Source organism: Procambarus clarkii, chromosome 21 (genome assembly GCF_040958095.1).
Source record: "Procambarus clarkii isolate CNS0578487 chromosome 21, FALCON_Pclarkii_2.0, whole genome shotgun sequence".
Lineage (NCBI taxonomy): Eukaryota > Metazoa > Arthropoda > Malacostraca > Decapoda > Cambaridae > Procambarus > Procambarus clarkii.
The window spans coordinates 4257340-4275965 of record NC_091170.1 but is presented as its reverse complement, the minus strand read 5'-3'; positions in this window follow the sequence as shown (position 1 = coordinate 4275965).

Here is an 18626-nt window from a genome sequence, read left to right as displayed (position 1 = left end):
CGACACTACCAACAGACAGTAATGACAACAACACTACCAACAGTCATTAACGACCAATTCACTACGAACAGTCGGTAATGACCACAACACAACCAACAGTCAGTAATGACCACTACACAACCAACAGTCAGTAATGACCACAACACTAACAACAGACAGTAGGAGTAAGAAACTGAGCGTGGTGTACCCGCCTGGCTCTGCAGGCGTGGTACGTCCACATGTCAACTCCCCATATGTGTATGTTTCAAGAGAGAAGCAGCAGGTTGTGGAGGCTCTTCTACAAGGGAAAATAGGTGACGTAAAGCTCTCCCCTCTAGATAATCCAACACGGAACAAGAAGATGGATGAATACCTAGTCTACAGGTACAGTCACAAGTATCCACTAGAGTGGATGGAATTAGATGGGGTACACAGAGCACGAAGATTGACCAAGAATGGTAAGCCTACTGATCAAATAGTCATAGTCTGGAAAAAGCCTGACCCGCCACCTGACAAATATTGGTTTGGTGGGTTGTATGCGCGCCCCAGCACGTTCAGGGTGTGGGAGTCGAACCCTGTGGAGTGTTAAGTGTGCTGTGGCAGTGGCCACATAGCTAAGTACTGCTGGTGCCCCACACCCAAGTGTGCTCTCTGTTCCGGTCTTCATGCACTGAAGGACAGTCAGTATAAGAAGACCAGAGACCAAAGACAGCAGGAACAAGAGCAACAGAACACTGCAACAGAAGCAGGGCAACAACCTGAATCTGTGGCTCCGTATAAACCGCCGCTGAAGTGTTTCAGATGTGGTGCGGAAGGAGTAACCATCTGGCACTCAGACTGTACCAAACGGCCAGCCTCCCTTGGCACAAGGACGCTAGTGCCCGATACTCAACAATTGCCTACTGATGCCGGCTCTGGTACTGTTGTCCCACCCCATAGTGGTGACAGTACCAACAACGCCCCTGACAACAAACAACAGCCTGAGACAACAGTTAAAAGACATTTGGCAGCCTTGCAAGCACAGGTAGCAGAACTGGCTGAAATTATACAAACGCTACGTCGGGCTCCTCCACATGAGATACAGCAGCCTCCACACTGATGTGTCACAGCCGTGGCCCGCGCTGGTAAAGGTTCCTGCGGTGGTGGTGACGGCGTGGCGGCAGCAGCAGCGGCAGAAGCGGCAGCAGCGGCAACAGCAGCGGCAGCAGCGGCAACAGCAGCGGCAGCAGAGATTAGAGCGACAACGGAGGCGGTGGCAGCGACGTTGTCAGTCAACTCAGTGATGACAGCAGTGTTAGTGACACAGAAACATTAACTGGAAAAGAAAGTCGATCTGCATCATCATATTTTAAAATGATTATTGACGCGCTCAAGTTAAGTACGAGAATGAAAATGATAATATTCTGAGTGACAGTAATTATGCCATGCAACTTACAGAGAACATTCACTCCCGGACCATCCCAAGTTGCTCAGTGATCAAGAAACTGATGTCACCAGATGTTCCTGACGGTCCCAAAAGCCAGGTTGGTGCGGCTCTTTACGTAGTACAGTCACTTATTGACACATTGTGGAAGTGGGACGAAGACTACAATGGGACCACCAGTCCCAAGGATGAACAACACCAAGGCGATGGCTGCTGATGACACAAGGATCATTAGGTTTCTCAGTTCAAACATTCGTAGCATCAACAAAAGACTGAATGACCTAATTGCACATGTTACCAGGAACAACATAGATATAATTGCTTTACAAGAGCCCTACACGTCCAACATGATAAAAAAAAAACAAAGATCAGAGGGAATGCATCTTATAATAACAGTAACGCCATAGGCCTATTAACATTCATCAGAAGTGATTTATCGCACCTTCTTGTGAGCACGTCACACAATGTACACACACAGTACCATCACTTTAATGTACAAACTACAGCAGGGCGTCGGTGAGCTTCAGGAGTGGCCGTTTCCACCTGATCTGGAGGTTCCCGAGTTTATGCAGGGACCACGGCGGCTGGGGGATCGTCCCCCCACCGACTTGGAGTACTTGATTTGAAAGGCCTATAAGCGACGGTATCCTTGGGATTCGTTCCCTGAGAAATATATTCCTGTCTCTGAGAAATGTATTCCTCGCTCATAATTCCTTTGTGTATTGTGTGTTGTGGGTTGTTTCCATTTGTGTGCATGGTTGTGGGGTATGGGTGGGGCGGGTTTGTTTCCCGGTTCCTGTGTGCTCCGGTTTGTGGTTGTGGGTTTGTGTGGTTTGTGTGTGTGTGTCCGGTTCCTGTGCGGTCCGGGGTTTGGTTGGTGTGTGTGTCTAGTTGTGGATGTCGTATTCTTGGGTTATGCTTTGTTGTTCTATGTTTTTCTGATGCTGCTTGTGCGTTAGTTTGTGTCATGTTGAGTGCCCTTCAGGCTGTTGGCGTGACCTGGTCTGAGTTTATGCTTTTTGTCGTGTTTTGCCATTGTGCTTTTCTTTGTTTGTTGTATATTTGTTTTCCTTTCTTGTTGTTATTTCTATTATTATTATTATTATTATTATTATTATTATTATTATTATTATTATTATTATTATTATTATTATTATTATTATTTTTATTATTATTGTTTTCGTTTTGTGTTGGTGCCTCTCCGTGTGTGATTGCGGTGCTGGTAGCCTTGTTCTGAATATTTCATGGTTTGATGTGTTATTTCTGTATTGTATTCAGCTGTGTTTTAACTTGCTTGTTGTAATATGTTTGTAATTATTGTTTTGTGGTCGGCCCTTCTGGCCGGCGTCTTTGTGTTTAATCCATTTGTTCCTTTATGTTTTTGCACGTTTGTGCTTTGTACTTTTGGTCTGTTCCATGTTGTAATTATTTACTTTTATTGTACTTATAAGCATGCTTGCATGTAAAAAATAAAAAAAAAATAAAAAAATACAGGCCACTTCTCGTTCCTCAACGTATATGCCAGAAGCCAGAAACTCAATGTAACATTGCTCCCAGATCTAGACAATCATGTGACAATATACATGGGAGATTTTAATGCTAGACATATTACGCTGGGATACATTACTAACAACGATAATGGATGCAAATTCATAAAATATGTTTCTGACAACAGATTAACCGTGTATACTACGGATACCCAAACTCATTTATTGGGAGGTAGACTTGATTATGTAATGGGTAGAAACCTGTTGCAAGATAGGATGGAATGTACGTTGGTAAATCACTTGGTTAGTGATCACTATGCAGTTTCTGCTTCCTATGAGGTACAGTGTGATAAACTTTTTTTTTTTTTTTTACATGCAAAGCATGCAATTTAAATACAATAAAAACAATACAGAATATATAATAAAGGAAAACAATAGACCACCGGCCAGATGGGCCGACAGCATAGCACAACAAAACACATACACGAGAAAAACATAGAACAATACAACATACATCAAAAACACAAAACATAATACAATGGCAAACTAGCAATCACAGTAACATCCAGAGACATAGCAGGAAACAGAACAGGACAAACACAATACATTCCAAACAAAACATAAAGAACAAACACGTACAACAGGCAAAATAATATAAAAACACCAGGCCAAACGCACAGCACAAACAATACAGGAATAAAAAAAACACACACCAAGCCATCCGCCCCATAAACAAAGGGCGAGGCCAAAATAAACAATAATAAGAAACAAGCAAAACATGCACACCTGAAAACAAAACAGGCACAAACACAACAACATACATGCACCGGCCTGAAGGACCGATAATAAAACAACAAAGCACATCAAGAAACATAACAAGACACTGTAGCACAAAACAAATCAATACAAATTCATACAAAGACACGAAACACCGGCCTGAAGGGCCGACAACAAAAACAGAAACATAATGAAACACAAGAAAAAGACAACACAATACAACAAAACAACGGTCATGAGAACAAACATAACACCGGCCTGAAGGGCGCACAATAGGTACAACACATTGCAAACAAACCACAGGTCCAAGCACACAGCAAGCACACAGACTACTAAAATTTCTCATACTTTTCCGGCCACTCCGCTGCCGGGAATCGAATGCAATACACCTCCCAAAGTAACATAATGTCCTCCGAAACAGGGCCATTACGAACCGTACGAGGATCAGGCATTAACTCCGGCACACCCACGATAAAACATCGAGCCCGTCGAACCCAGATGGAAGAAGGGCACCACGGAACAGGACGCACGCGGTCATCAATGTCAAACCGCAAAGGATGTTCAGCATCATTCGCCACTCCGGAGGCCAAGACGAGAGGGAGAGGCTCCTTCCCATGAGGCCGGGCAATGGGCAGCGCACTGGGAGCCTCCTCGGCTGCCTCACAGGGCCCCGCGTCAACCACCGAACGTTGTACCTGCTGGGACCCCCCCATGCTTGGCATCCTTCTTCAGCACCAGCTTGATGCCTCGGCTCGCACCAGGACCCACACCACCCACGTCTGTAGGAGCAACCACCTCCCACTGCTTAGAACCCTCTGCAGGAGAAAGAACAGGAGGTAAATCAGACGCACAACCATCGTCAACAGCAGACACATGGACGTCAGCCACCACCAGCGACGTAGAGCGCGAAGCACCCGGAATCGGCACATCATCTCCCGAAGCTCCACCTGCGTCGTAGTCCTCCACATCAGCCCAAGCAGTAGAAGAACGCCTGGAACGCTTGGGCACTGGCCGCACATCCTCACAGCCGGAGGCGGACCCAGAACCACGGGCCTCACGAACCGGGCGAACCAACGCCCGTCGCAGTACGGCAGCAGCCTCAACCACATGGGGAACCGGGCCGCACACAACAGGACGCTCCGCAGCCCCCCCAACACCCAGCACAGCCGTAACACTCGGCGAGGGTGCAGGGCCAGGCGCAGCAGCAGGAGTCGAGGAAGACGCAGACGACCCGCAGAGACCATCCGGAAGACCCTCGGGAGCAACTGGCACAGCGAAGTGACCAGCGACAGGAGCCACCGGAACACTCGGCTGAGGGACAACAACCACCGGGGGTATGTCGGGTGACGCAGAGGGGGCCGCATCAGCAGCGAATGGGACCTGCCCCTCTTCATCTCCGGAATCCACGCCCTGAGGGAGCAGCGGGAAATCCTCTTCTCGAAATAAGTTAAAGGGTGCAGCAGGGGCCTCAGAGCACCCGGCAGCCTGATGCTCTAACTGGCCACACCGGAAACAAGTAAGGGGCTACCGGGCATAATACACCCGAACGTAGTAACCCAGCAGCCGGACAGAAGATGGGATATCCGACCACAGGCGCATACCTAAGGTACGGACGTTCGTCTGCTTCCCAGCATACTTCCCCGAGGTAAGCGTTTCACCCGCACACTGATGACAGCACCTTACCTCCCGAAGAAGCGCCGGAGAAGGTCTTCAGGGAACTCCAGGGGCGCACCGTGCACACTGACATATGTCAGGGCACCACTTTAGTCCGAGACCTTAACGGAGCTGGCGCCATCCGGCAACTGCAACGAACGCCCTTCGTTCCGCCGGAGGAAGTCCCAATACTCCTCCCGCACGAACTTGACAATCACCCAGTGGGCCGTAACAAGCTCAACTCCATATACAGCCTCCACCGGAACACGAAGCATGTCGCACATCACCAACTCAATGGCCGGATAACCAGCCTTGCACGAGAATTCTAGTCCCACGGAATTCACCCGCAAAACAGGAGGAATTGCAAGGCCCTCCATGTCAAAACGGCCACGTCAGCACACAGCCAGGCAGGCAACAACACTGGGAGGGCAGTGACGCCCTCACCACCTGGCGACCAAACGGCAAACAACTCCAACAGCCACGAAGGGTCGGTAAACGTCCTCACTCCACGGCCGCTAGCAGCCCTGTAATATACCTAATAGACATCAGAGACGGAAAATGAATATTCCATATGGCTTGCATGACCACTTTATTAATTGTATATCAAAATGATATCAAGATTACACAATAACGAATGTAGAAGCCTTTTCCAGAGATCTCGTTGATACGATTACTACCTACTAGGGACTCGCCGCTCTGCTACCGGAGGGCGCTGACGTTCGGCCCGGGCTGTCAGTGTTGACCTGTACCTGCTGCGTGGTGGTCGTCTTGTTAACGGTGTGGTGCGGCCATTGGCCGGGGCCTGGCGGGTGTCATGGCGTCGACTAGTGGTGGCCGTGTTCGCCGGGTCGACACCGCCCGGCTTGATTTCTCGGCCCCCATTGACTGGCCCTTGGTGGAGGTTGCCCTTATGGACGTCATGCGTGTTGAGTACCAAGATCTCTACGGTGTTGAGAAACTTTCCCCTACCCGGGTGGCGGTGACATTCTCCTCGGCGCAGGTGTATCAGGTGTTTGTGCGTCGATGGGGTACACGGACGCATTTACTTCCAGGTTCTGCTGTGACGGTGGAGGTCTCCGATCCGTGGGGCCCCCTGACGTATGTGAGCGTTCATGGTGCGCCGGTGCAGTTTCCTGAGGAGGAGCTGTCCGCCGCGTTCCGTCGGTATGGTGAGGTGGTGGGGCAGCGTCATGCCTGTCTGCTTAGTGGGCGCCTGAAGGGGCTCCGTATGGGTGCCCGTACTTTGCGCATGCGGCTCTCTGGGGTTATTCCCTCTCGGGTGGCTGTGTGTGGGTTTTATGTGCGTGTGTTCTACCAGGGGCAGACTCGCTCCTGTTTCCGGTGTGGTGAGGTAGGCCATTTCGCTGCAGCTTGCCGTGCCCCTCGCACGGAGGACCCATCGGTTTTCCATGCGGATGATTTTCCACTTCTGCCGGAGGCTGGGGCGCCCCCAGCGGGCCCGGGCTCTGTGGGTGTGCCTGTGGAGGCGTCGTCCCCAGCTGTCCCTACCTCTCCGTCTGCTGCTGGGTCCTCTGCTCTGTCTGTTGACTCTGATGCTCTCGCGGCTCCTGCTTCGGGTGCGCCTATGCTGGTGGCGGCGGAGGTACATCGCGACCCGAGTGTCTCCTTGAAATCCGACGTGTGTGGTGTAGTGCCGGAGGGCGACCCGTGTGCAGTGGCCAGTGTGCTTCCCGAGGCCAGGGGCGGTGTTGATACTGTGTCTCCTGACGGCCAGCCTAGCGGTGTTCCTGATGCTGGTGCTGTGGCGCAGCCGCCTGCTGTCGCTTGTGCTGTGCCTCCTGTGGTTGAATTGGGCTCTTCTGTTCCTCGACGAAAGCGCGCTCCGAGGGATCGGTCGCGCAGCAGGGGCCCCCCTGGGAAGAGGATCGAGGCTTCGGGTGGTGTGCCTTTGGCTGGTGCTCCTCCCTCCGCTTCTCCAGTGGTTCCTCCTCCCCCTTCGGAAGCGGGATCTGGGGATGAGCGGGACATTGAGCGTGGTGTCGGGCTCGGGGCAGCGGAGGAAGTGGAAAAACTGTGGATGGTGTCCTCGACGCCTGGGGCGCCCTCTTCGCATGGTGTATCTCCTGTGATTTTGAAGGCGGTTCCTGGCCGGTCGTCTTCCAGGGTGCGGCAGGGGGTTGAGCCTGGTGGTGTGGATGTGGCTCCCGCTGCGGGTGCGGTTGTGTCCCCTGGGGGACGCGTTGGGTTGGGGGTGTCCTGAGGTTCTCCCGATGGCGCCCTCTGTTGTCTGTGCGTCTTTGAATGTTCGTGGTTTGAATGATCTTGGGGTCCAGTTGGGCCTGTTGGATGTTCTGCAGGAGCAGCGTGTGGATGTGGCTCTGATCCAGGAGCATAATGTTCGTGAGGTGTCTGTGCTGCAGTGTTTAAGTGCGCATTTTCATGTTGTGCTCAACCCGCCGAGGACGTCCTTCGGGGGGACGCTTATGTTGTTTTCTAGGAGGGCTTCCTTCTCCGTGCTTCACACGGAGATGGATGAAGATGGGCGGGTTTTGTTTGTGAGGGTTGAGTTTTTGGGGGTCGTTCTTCCGTTCCTGACGGTGTACGCCCCCTCGGGGGTGGCTCGCCGTCGGGAACGGGAGGAGTTTTTTCGGGTGGGGCTTTTCCCTTTCCTGCGTCATGATACGCGGAGTATGGTTTTTGGTGGTGATTTTAACTGTGTGACGAGTGCGCGGGACTGTAGTAGCGCCCGCCCGCAGAATGTCTCGGGTACGCTGCTGGAGGTGGTGCGTTCTTGCGGTTTCAAGGATGCTGCTGTGCTCTATGGGGGCGAGTTGTCCTTTACTTTTGCTGCGCATGGGGCGCGTTCGCAGATTGATCGCGTGTATGTTACTGGCGGGGGGTGTTCTGTGTTTGCTTTCCACACTGTCCCGGTTGCTTTCTCGGACCATAGTCTCGTGGTGGTCCGGGTTGGTGTGCCCAGTCAGGTACGGGTCGGCGTGGGGTGGTGGAAGCTGAATTGTGGGTTGTTGCGTTCTCCGAGGGTTTGTGGGCAGTTTCGGGTCTGGTGGGTCGGGGTTCTCGCCCGGCGGTGTGATTTTCCTTCTGTTTTAGATTGGTGGGAGTGGTGTAAGGAGCAATGTCGGTTGTTTTTTCTGGTGGCTGCCAAACGTGAGGCTGCTGGAAGGTTTGGGTTGCTGCGGTTGTTCCAGGCGAGGCTTTCGCGGTTGTATGTGCGGTACTATGCTGGGATTGACTGTTTTGGGGAGATTGCGGAGTGTAAGGAGCGTATTTGTGGTTTGCGGAATGAGTGGGCCGAGGGTGTTCGTGTGCGTGCTCGTGTGAGTGAACGTGTTGACGGGGAACGGCTCTCTCCTTATCTTTTAGGGAAGGTGAAGGCTGCGCGGGACGGTGTTCTTTTTACGGCTCTGCAACGGCCGGATGGGTCTGTTGTTTCGGACACCGGTGGTGTGTTGCATTATGCGCGGCAAGAGTTGGTTGCGCTCTATGGGGAGGTGGTAGGGGACGACGCGATTGCGGAAGGTTTTTTGGGTGGTTGTGCTCCGGGGTTGTCTGCTGCTGATTGTGTTGGTTTGGAGGAAGATGTTTCGTTGGGGGAGCTTTTCGGTGTGGTGTGGTTGTTTCGTTCCGGGAAGGTGCCGGGCTCGGATGGTCTTCCTGTCGAGTTTTATGTTGCCTTTTGGGATGTGTTGGGTGATGTTCTTTTGGAGGTGGTCCGGACCTGCCTCCGGGGGTGCGTTCTGCCTGTATCTCAGTGCATTGGGATTGTGCGGCTGCTCCCGAAGCCGGGCGATTTGCGGTTCTTCTCGAACTGGAGGCCCATTACTTTGTTGAATGTGGACTATAAGATCCTGTCCAAGATTTTAGCTGGTCGGTGTCGCCGTGTGGTTGCGTCTGTGGTTTCCGTGGAACAGTTTTGTGGTGTTCCAGGTCGCTCGTTACTGCAGTGCAATGCGTTATTTCGGGATGTGCTTCTGTACGTGTCGGGCTCTCGCTTGTCTGCAGCGATGCTTTGCCTGGATTGGTCTAAGGCTTTTGACCGTGTTTCGTTAGCTTTTGTTTTTCGTGTGTTAGAGAGGCTTGGTTTTCCGCCTTTGTTTGTTCGTTGGGTGCGTATGTTGTACGCTCAGTGTTGCAGTCGGGTTTGCATCAATGGGTTCTTGAGTGCTCCTTTCCCTGTCCGCCGTTCGGTGAGGCAGGGTTGTCCGCTTTCCATGCTCCTTTATGTGCTCTTTCAGGAGCCTTTTTTTCGGGCGGTCAAGGCTTGTGCGTTGATCCGTCCCCCCCGGCTGCCTTCTGATCTTCGGTTACCCATCTGCGGTTATGCGGATGATACCATCCTGTTCGTGGCCTCTGCTGGTTCTGTTCGGGCTGTCCAGGTCGTGGTTGAGAGGTTTGAGTTGGCCACTGGGGCCCAGGTCAATCGTGCCAAATCTGGTCTTATGGGTATCGGTGGGTGGTCCTCTCGCCTTGTGTGGGAGGGGTCTTGGTTTCCGGTGGTCTCCTCTCTGCGAGTTCTGGGGATCACCTGGTTCGCTTCTTACGAGAGATCTTTGGAATTTAATTGGGGTGCGGTTTCTCGTAGTGTTGGTGTTGCAGTTGGGTTGTTGGCTGCGCGCCCGTTAACAATTTATTAGCGGGCGTTGCTTGTTACTTGTAAAGTTTTGTCACGTGTCTGGTTCGTGGCTCGGTGTTTTCCCCTAGATCGCCGGCTGGCTCTGGGGTTGGAACGTCAGGTTTATAGGTACGTGTGGTGTGGTCGTTACCACCCGGTTCGTCGCTCGACGTTGGTATTAGCGGTGCGGGAAGGTGGGGTTGGTATTCCTGATGTGTTTACCAGGGCTCGGGCGCTGTTCTGGGTCTCGTTGCGTCAGGGTTTAGCGTTGGGTGGGGGGCTCAATGCTTTTTGTATTTTTTATTGTTCGGTCCGGTTTAGTTTTTTGGTGGATTGCGGTGTTTGTCGGGAGGTGGCCTTTTGTACCCCTCCTGTTTACTCCTGGGCGGTAGACATTCTTCGGGCTGTCTGTCGTTGTCCGGGTTATATGTCTCTCTCAGTGAAGGCGATTTATGGGGTTCTATTTTTGTCGTGTTCAGCCGCGGGTGGAGTCTTTATTCCCGTGTTGGGATTGGGGGGAGGTGTGGGCGGCGTTAGGGGCGCGGTTTTTGGCGCCGCAGCAGCGGGAGTTGTTGTTTCGCATGTTGCATTTGTCGTTGGCGACAAATGACCGGTTGTGCATGCTGGGTTTGCGTGCCTCTGACGCATGTGTCCACTGTGGTTTGCCTGAAACTCAGTTACATGTTTTCTATTTTTGTGAGAGGCTGAGTGGTTTGCTTGCTTGGTTTCGTGCTGTGTTGGCCGTGGTTTGTGGGCTGGGATGTCGGGGTGGTTTTTTGCCGTTTTTGTTTTTGTCTTTTCCGCGGGGCTCTCGACGGGTGCGTAATACGCTCTGTCTTCTTGTCGCTGACTATGTGTATTGTGTGTGGGTTGGCCGGAGGGAGGGTTATGGGGTTGATAGGGTTTTGGGGTTTTTGAGAGGGCGCTTACGGTTCACCTGGTGGTGGCTGCAGCGTGCTTTTCCGGATGATTTTTGTGGTTGGTTTACTGGTGCGTATGTTCGTGGGGCTGCTTTTGAGTGATTGGTCGTGGGTTGGGCTCGTGGATGTTGGCTGTGGGTTGGTTGGGTGGGTCTTGTTCCGGTTTGTTTTCGGTCCCCGGTCCTCCGATGGGCCTCCTCGGCGGGGGTTGGGCGGGGTGTGTGTGTGTGTGTGGTTGTTTTGTTCTGTTGTGGTTGCTCCTGTGGGTGTGTGTTTCGTTTGGGTGTGCTTGTGTGTGGGTGTGGTTTTTATGTTTTCCCTGGCTCCTGCGTGGGCCTTTTTGTTTGCCTTGTATGGGTTTTATGTTTTGTGCATTTTTGTTCTTTATGGTATGTATGCTTATGTGCTCCTCTGTCTTTGGAGCGTGCCTCTTCTGTCTTTTGTGATTTTCTGTGTGGGGGGGTTGGGGTGCCCGGGTTATGTTTTGTCCTCCCTCCCCCCCCTTTTCATGTACTACTGTTCCTGTGTTATGAGTGTTTTTTTGTCATTACTGATTGTTATTTCTCTTTTTATGTGCCATGTACTTTGCCTTGTGCTATTTATGTATTATTTATCTGTTCTTTCTTGATTTGTGTTTTGTGTTCTGCCTTTGTATTATGTCTTTTTAATTATGCTTGAGGAAACGGAGTAAGAAAAAAGAAATGTGCTCAGTTATTTCTGTTTGACTTTCAATGTATGTATTTCCATGTTTTTTGTTTAATGTAGTTTTGTAATTTTGCCTCTTAGGGGTTTCGGAGGCCTGTTGTTCTGTACTTTTATGCACCTGTGTTTGGGTTGTTGGGCTGGGCTTGTATGTGCGTTCTCCTTTTGTATTTCTGTACTTAAGGTTGTGTGGATGTGCCTATGTTTTATGTTATTTCTATTGTGTGCTATTAATGACATGTTCTGTTTTTTGTGGTAAATACTGTCCCCGTTTCTGGGTTCTCTTTTTTTTTGTGCCTTGTGTCATGTGTTTTCTTTCTTGGTTTTTGTTGGGTATGTTTAGTGTATCCGTGGTTTCCTTCCTTTGTTATATTGTCCTGTGTATGTTCATAACTTGTTTGTTCGGCGGGTGTCTGTTTTGTACATTGTGTATTCTTTTATAAAAATAAAACAAAAAAATTAATACCTACTACGACACATGGGTGTGTTGGGGAAGAGGTCGTAAGCCTAGCAGAAGTGGGCAACACCTACCACCACCCAAGTGGGTCCTTGACCCCGTATTTGTTAAAGAACATGGACGAGTAAAGCAACTTGGAGATACGTACAAACGAACCAAAGCACAAGGTGACTTGCATGCATTTCTAGTTGCAAATAGAGAGGTGAGAGACATGAGCAACGTTATACGTAATAAACATTGGGAAGAGTTCCTACAAAGTATAAACGAGCAAACAACACTTGTTGAAGTTTGGGAAAAGATACGAAAAATCTCTAGAAGCAGCCCAACCAAACCACTGCACCACAGCCCACTATAACAAGCAAACATTCTCCTTCATCAATGGGGCACTAACATCGAGCTACGACTCACTCCCAATTAACATACAGCACAAACTTAATGACACACGCCCCATCAGACAACGAACCATCAATCTTGCCTGTACAACTATCGACGTGTCGGACCTTAATGATGTAACTGAATGGGAATTAAATCATGCATTAAAGATGGAAAAATCAACTGCTCCTGGAGGAGACGGTATTACTTACAGTCTACTGTTATTAGTCTCACACGTAGGGTAATCCACTTTTAGTGTTGTACTGAATGAGTTTAAGTGAAGGAGTATTACCTGATGCTTGGACAAAGAGTGTCATTGTTCCCATCCCAAAACCACACTCAGATAATTATATACCTATATCTCTAACATCGTGTGTTTGTAAAGTGCTTGAACGTATTGTTCTTAACCGACTCATGTATCGTATACAGGAGCACCTGTCACCCCAACTGTTTGGATTTATGCCTGGGCTCAGTATACAACACTGTTTTGCTGAGTATTTCGCACATATTGAAGCTTCCCCTCAAACAGTCTTCATCGACCTAGCAGCAGCTTCTGATACAGCAAACAGAGAAATCATACTGGAACAGCTTGCCGAGCTGGGAATACATGGAAAATTACTGAAATGGATAAAGGGCTAATCGAACAGCATATGTTTTGTTTAATGGTGTTAAAAGCACAGAGAGCAAACACTTTGAACTGGGAACTCCACAAGGAGGGGTCTTCAGCCCCTTGTTGATCAACGTTCTGATGCATGAACTTATTAAAGATCTTCCAACTAATAATGAAGACACTGTCATTTGTTATGCTGATGATATATGTTTACAGGCTGCCTCAGAGCCTAGAATGCAAGTTCTGCTCGACGCTTTTGCTACTAGAGCTGAGGAATGTGGACTCCTTATCTCTGTACAGAAAACTCGTGCCATCATTCCATGTGGTATTCCACAACCCAATTATCATATAGATGGGCGAGCACTTGAGAACTGCGAGTCTTACAGATACCTTGGTGTCCCCATTAACGACCCTGGGTACCTTTCTTCTCTCAAGAGGAGACTGTGGGAGAGATTAAAGCCCTTGCGGGTCCTTGTTGGTGTCAATCATGGAATTAACGTGAGACTTGCTACAATGTTTTATGTATCATTTATACGCTCTGTGATTGACGACAATGCTCTACATCTCACACTGTATACTGACAAAGAGCTGAAATCTCTTTAAACCTTGCAAAATGAAGCTATGCGTCTCATCCTTGGGGCTGCAAAGTCCACGAGAATAGTTAATATGAGAGCAGAGTTAAAATTACCTACCATAAGTGAGAGAATTTAGTCTAATAGCACAGTTTTCGGCGTGAAGGCATTGAGTAGATTTAGACAACACATGAAGTTTCAAGCTAAACTTTCTAACATGCTGCACTCATCTGAGATCTATAGAAGAAGAACGAAATCTGATTATGTATTTTTGTTCTACAAGGTAGCCAACTCCATCAAAATATTAAATATGTACCCAACTCAATTAATGATTAATCAACCAATTACTCCACGGGATAACTGGGATCTATCAGTTGATTTTGTAAATGCGCCCAAGAAAGATAGTGTGCACTCTACATTATTAAAACAGTTGACACTGAAAAGCATCACTGAAAGTACTCAGGGTATGGGTAACGATGTGTATCAGTGCTATACCGACGGCTCTGTAGAAGAAGGTGGAAGATGTACCGGATGTACATGCAATATATTTGAACAATCTTCTCTCGTACATACAGCAATGAAGCGCGTCAATGATTGGGCAAGTACAACTCAAACCGAACTTGCAGGCATATACCTTGTCACTGATTTTTTAAAAGACAAAGGCAGTGGACTTATATACTGTGACTCGCAGAGTGCACTCCTGGCATTGAACGCACATAGTAGTGACACCCAGAAAATAGTAAGTGATATTCGAATGAATGTTTTAGCTGCTAAAGAAAACAGATTTGAAATTAAATTCCTATGGATACCATCACATGTTGGCATCTCAAGGCATGACACTGTTCATATGCTTGCAAAGACAGCCTGTATAAAACCAGTGGTAGAAATTGATATGGGTGTTTCATTAGCAGTGACAAAGAGAATACTAAACAAATATCTAATGAAGATTTCACCGACCTAACAAATTCACAAAGACCGGAAAGTTGTAGCATTAAATATTATGATAGATATCGTGAGGAGACATTCGCATATGGGACTAATAGAACAAGAACGCGGCAATGTGATATTATAGTTGCCAGAATACGCCCGGGATATAGACGTATCTGGCAGCTTTCTCAAAACCCAAATGTCGAGTACACAATTTGTCAACTTTGTGAAAGAGAAAACGTGCACTCTCTTGAACATTATATTGTAGAATGTCCCATATTGACTGACTTTCGCCCTCCTGGGCTAAGGTATGCTGAACTGTGTAATTACTATATGAGTACTGGAACACTTGATCATATATTGAACTTGTACCCAAGATTAACCATGTAATGTATCAATTATACAATGGATGTATGTGATGTAACTATATAACCTGAACTTGTAAAAGCACCTTAATCACCTTCAGTGATTAAGTGCCTAATTGCACACTAGTTTCTCTATCAACTATCTCACCCTGTCAGAGTAAAAGAGACAAATGTACATGAATGCATGTGTGTGTATATATATGTATGTGTATAAAGTATATATGGAAGCTGATCAGAATTACATTTCACCTTTGTAAATGCAAATTAATGAAACTATGTAAAAAAAAACGTCGAACACTTTATGTAGGGTATACGTAAATCTGTGTATCTATGTATTTACGTATGTAAGTTAGCTTAGCATTTTAGAAGCACCGAATCACCTTCTGTGGTTGATTGTTCAATAAACCCTTCAACTATATGTTTAACACATCTCTAACCATGTCTATGGAGGACAGAAGAAAATGTATATATGCTGGTTAGCATTTTAACTGTGTGGCCACGTCTGTGGTAGAAAATAATAATAATAATAAAAAAATCAGTAATGTCCACAACACAACCACATCAGAAATGACCACAACACAACGAACAGTCAGTAATGATCATTACACTTCCAACAGACAGTAATGTCCACTTCACTACTATCAGTTAGTAATAAACAAACACTACCAACAGTCAGTAATGAACACAACCAACAATCAGTAATGACCACTACACTAACAACAGACAGTAATGAACACAGTCAACAGTCAGTAATGACCACTATACTAACAACAGTCAGTAATGCAGATAACACAACCAACAGTCAGTAATGACCACATCACTACCAACAGTCAGTAATGAACAAAACACTACCAACAGTCAATAACGACCACTACACTACCAAGAGTCAGTAATGACATCAAAACAACCAACAGTCAGTAATGGCCACAACACAACCAACAGTCAGTAATGACCACTACACTACCAATAATTAGTAATGACCACTACAAATTCAATATTGAGTAATGACCACAACACAACCAACCGTCAGCAATGACCACAACACTACCAACAGTCAGTAATGACCAATACACTACCAAGAGACAGTAATGACCACAACATTACCAAAAGTCAGTAATGACCACAACACTTTGAACAGTCAGTAATGACCACAACACAACCAACCGTCAGCAATGACCACAGCACTACCAACAGTCAGTAATGACCAATACACTACCAAGAGACAGTAATGACCACAACATTACCAAAAGTCAGTAATGACCACAAGACTTCGAACAGTCAGTAATGACCACAACAATACCAACAGACAGTAATGACCACACAACTACTATTAGTCAGTTATGACCACTACACTACCTGCTGTCAACAGTCAATAATGACCACAACAATACCAACAGTCAATAATGATCACTACACTACCTACAGTCAATAATGACCACTACACTACCAACAGTCAGTAACGAACACATCCAACAGTCAGTAATGACCATAACGCAACAGTCAGTAATGACCACAACACTACCAACAGTTAGTAATAACCAAACACTACCAACAGACAGTAATGACCACAACACTACCAACAGTCAGTAATAACATCAACGCTCCCAACAGTCAGTAATGACCAACAGTTAGTAATGACCACAACACTACCAACAGTCAGTAATGACCAGAACACTACCAACAGTCACTAATGATCAAAACACTACCAACAGTCGTTAATGACCACAATACTACCAACATTCAGTAATGACCTCAACACACTAACAACCAGTAATGACCATTACACTACCTACAGTCAGTTATAACCTCAACACAACCAAAAGTCAGTTATTACCACAACACTACCAACAGTTACTATTGATTAAAACACTACCAACAGTCAGTAATGACCACAACACTACCAACAGTCACTATTGATCAAAACACTACCAACAGTCAGTAATGACCACAACTCTACCAACAGTCAGTAATGACCAAACACTACCAACAGACAGTAATGACCATAACATTACCAACAGTCAGTAATATTTTGAACAATCCCTACATATTAATTACATATTTCAACAATCTTCTCTCGTACATACAGCAATGAAGCGCGTCAATGACTGGGCAAGTACAACTCAAACCGAACTCTCAGGCATATACCTTGCCACTGAATTTTTAAAAGACAAAGGCAGTGGACTTATATACTGTGACTCGCAGAGTGCACTCCTGGCATTGAACGCACATAGTAGTGACACCCAGAAAATAGTCAGTGATATTCGAATGAATGTTTTAGCTGCTAAAGGAAACAGATTTGAGATTAAATTCCTATGGATACCATCACATGTTGGCATCTCAAGGTATGACACTGTTGATATGCTTGCTAAGACAGCCTGCAGAAAACAAGTGGTAGAAATTGATATGGGTGTTTCATTAGCAGTGACAAAGAGAATACCTTAACAAATATCTATTGAAAATCTCACCGACGTAACAATTTCACAAAGACCTGAAAGTTGTAACATTAAATATTATGATAGATATCGTGAGGAAACATTCACAAATGGGACTAATAGAACAAAAACCCGGCAATGTGATGTTATAGTGGCCAGAATACGGCTTGGATATAGACGTATCTGGCAGCTTTCTCAAAACCCAAATGTCGAGTACACAATGTGTCAAATTTGTGAAAGAGAAAACATGCACTCTCTTGAACATTATATTGTCGAATGTCCCATACTGACTGACTTTCGCCCTCCTGGGCTAAGGTATGCTGAACTCTGTAATTACTATATGAGTACTGTAACACTTGATGATATATTGGACTTGTATCCAAGATTGACCATGTAATATATCAATTATACAATGTATATACGTGATGTAACTATATAACCTGAGCTTGTAAAACCACCTTCATCACCTTCAGTGATTAAGTGCTTAATTGCACACTAGTGTCTTTATCAGCTATCTCACCCTGTCAGAGTAAATGAGACAAATGTATGTGAATGCATGTGTGTGTATATATGTATGTATATGTGTGTGTGTATGTATATGTATGGGTATAAAGCATATATGGAAGCTGATCAGAATTACATTTCACCTTTGTGAATGTACATTAATGATACTATGTAAAAGACACATCGAACACTTTATGTAAGGCATACGTAAATCTGTGTATCTGTGTATTTACGTATGTAGGTTAGCTTAGCATTTTAAAAGCACCGAACCACCTTCTGTAGTTGAGTGTTCAATAAACCCTTGAACTATATGTTTAACACTTCTCTAACCCTGTCCATGGAGGACAGAAGAAAATGTATATAAGCTAGTTAGCAATGTAAATGTGTGGCCACGTCTGTGACAGAAAATAATAAATACGAAAAAAAACAGCCAGTAATGACATGAACACTACCAACAGTCAGTAATGACCAAACTCTAACAACAATCAGAAATGACCACAACACTACCAACAGTCAGTAATGATCACAACACTACCAACAGTCACTAATGATCAAAACACTACCAACAGTCAGTAGTGACCACAACACTACCAACAGTCACTAATGATCAAAACACTACCAACAGTCAGTAATGACCAAAACACTACCAGCAGTCACTTATGATCAAAACACTACCAACAGTCAGTAATGACCACAACACTACCAACAATCAGTAATGACCAAACATTACTAACAGTCAATAATGACCACATCACAACCAACAGTCAGTGATGACCACTGCACTCCCAACATTCAGTAATGTCCTCACTCAATAACAATCAGTAATGACCACTACACTACCTACAGGTCAGT